Source organism: Mastomys coucha, unplaced genomic scaffold (assembly GCF_008632895.1).
Source record: "Mastomys coucha isolate ucsf_1 unplaced genomic scaffold, UCSF_Mcou_1 pScaffold3, whole genome shotgun sequence".
Classification (NCBI taxonomy): domain Eukaryota; kingdom Metazoa; phylum Chordata; class Mammalia; order Rodentia; family Muridae; genus Mastomys; species Mastomys coucha.
In genome coordinates, this window is record NW_022196909.1 from 36,698,283 (window position 1) to 36,700,778 (window position 2,496).

General features: G+C 43.5%; 1 pseudogene across 1 annotated transcript in view; it reads right to left on the reverse strand.

The window, feature by feature from the left end:
• LOC116074415 overlaps positions 1 to 793 on the reverse strand; it is a 5,821-nt pseudogene extending 5,028 nt beyond the window's left edge. The window contains exon 1 of the transcript XR_004112196.1: positions 6 to 793. The product of XR_004112196.1 is annotated as a glutamine synthetase pseudogene (transcript). The remainder of the gene's footprint in view (positions 1 to 5) is intronic.
• Between the last annotated feature and the right edge of the window lie 1,703 nt (positions 794 to 2,496).

Here is a 2,496-nt window from a genome sequence, read left to right on the forward strand (position 1 = left end):
AAAACGGGCTATCCAAAGATGATCTCCCATGCGGATCCCTTCACAGGGTCCTATCTGGAATTCCCACTGGGCAGGCATAACCTCAGCATTTGTCCCTGTGATCTTGACTCCAGCATACAAACAGGCCCGGTAGTGGGCCTCCACGATATCCCTGCCATAGGCTTTGTCTGCACCCTCCCCGCAGTAATACGGACCTTGTGGTCCAGGGAAGCCATTGGAAGGCCAACCAAACGGATGGCCGTCTGTTCCCACGAGAGTATATTCCTGTTCCATGCCAAACCAGGGGTGCTGGTTGCTCACCATGTCCATTATCCGTTTACAGGTGTGCCTCAAATTGGTCTCTGCAGGCTTCCGGGTATACTTGAAAACTTCACAGAGCACCAACTTGTTGGGGTCTTTGCGGAAGGGGTCTCGAAACATGGCGACAGGATGGAGATACATGTCGCTGTTGGAGCCTTCCGACTGAAAGGTACTAGAGCCGTCAAAGTTCCACTCAGGTAACTCTTCTACACACTTGGGCTCACAGTCCAGGGTACGGGTCTTACAGCATAGTCCTTCTCCGGTACCATCAACCCAAATATACATGGCCTGGACCTTCTCACCCTGGGGCAGGGACATGTACATTTGCTTGATGCCTTTGTTCAAGTGGGAACTAGCTGAGGTGGCCATGGTGGAAGGTGTTCAGAGCACTGGCCGGCCGGATGATGGATGAGTGAACAGGCGAGAGCGAGGCGAAGAGCGGAGAGGAGATGGGTGTGCTGCTCAGACACTCCGCTCCACTCCCATTCTCGGCTGTGCCTCTGCACAGTTTTTCTATCAAATTATGGGCAGCATTTTTCAATGTCTTAGTCTCTGTCTCTGTCTCTCTGTCTTTCTGTCTCTGTCTGTCTGTCTGTCTGTTTGTCTCTGTCTTTCTCCCTCTCTCTCCCTTTCTGTCTCCACCCCCTCCCCTTCTCCCTGTCCTGGCCTACAGCTTTTTATGTAGTAGGCACTGGCCTTGAATCCCTGGTCCTCCACCTGCCAAGTACTGAGATCACAAGTGTACGCCATCACTTCCTGTATCTTAGGGTTTCTTGTTAGATAATGGTTTCATCTAGTCTCGTGACATCTTTGCTGTATCCTTAATCCACAGGAATATTTTGAGAAAAAAGAAATTAAATAATTCATTACAAAAAAAAAAACCCAAACCAAAACAACCCTGTATCTTTGATGTTCTCAGTGTTTTAGATCTTGCCTATTTTTTTAAATGTAGGGTCTGAAATTGGTTATAGTTAACCAGTATTGCAGATTCACAGAGCCCTTGTCTTTTAACAGACATGCTGTTCTTTTATCTCTATTTTTAATTCATTAATAAAACAAAACAAAAGCAAAAACAGTTTTCGTTTGTGTACTTTCAAAGATGACAGAAGGTCTTCAGGTTTCTGAGTAAATTGTGATCATAAAGCCTGCTTTAAACAGCGAGTTCAACCCAAAGGAAAAATTTAGCAACATTTCCTGTTGGTTTTCATTTCTTTACCTTTTAAAAGAAATCTATGCTTATGAGCAATCATGCTTGCCTAGATCCCTGCACCTGAATTCAGCCTTCGCTCAGTCAAGGCTGCGCTAATACACTTGTGTGGGCCGGAAAGAAAGAACAAAATTGTAGAAGATAAATCTGGTTCCTCCTCTCAGCCCTATGCTCCCAGAAATAAGACTCAGACTCAAAATGCATTTACAAATGCCTTGATCATATAGCTAGACTCTACTCTGACTAGATCATAACTAAAACAACCCAATTATTTTAACCTACATTCTGCCACGTGGCTGATTACCTGTGCTTGGGTACCATGTGTCATCTCCTTGCATCATCCAGAGCACATCTCCCATCTGGCTCTAGCCCAGAATTCTTTCTGCCTCCCAGATGTCCCTCCTGCTATTCTATCCCTTCCTCTAGGCCATAGGTTTTTTTAATTGACAGGTGATGCATCCATACAATACACAAGATATTCTTGCTACACAGAATAGCTCAGAATGGGTTCTTGTATTCCTCTCTCTCTTTCTCTCTCTCTCTCTGTCTCTTTCTCTCTCTCTCTCCTCCTGCCCCCTCTCTCTCCATCCAAAAAATTAAATATATTTTGAGCTATTCGATTTATATTGGATTCTAAATATTTCTTCAGTAATGAGACTAGAGATATAAAGGTACAAAAGTGGATGACTGGTGGATTAGGAGTATTTCTAAAGAATGTGAGATGAAAATATTTCACTGCATAATTAGAGTTTGTATTCAAAAACATGAAAGCAACATCTGCATAGAGAATAACTTTGGAGTCTTTTTATCAAACAATTATTGTTTAAAAATGCTGCACCCATGGAATCTACAGAAATACACGACTTGAATACTGTGGACTAAAAACACACACGGTGCTGATCTCATTTCCAATGCAAATTTCAATCTGCAAGGAATTAAGGGGCAGGATTATCTGGAGGCACATGGGCTTTTCCTTGGATATCTTCTTT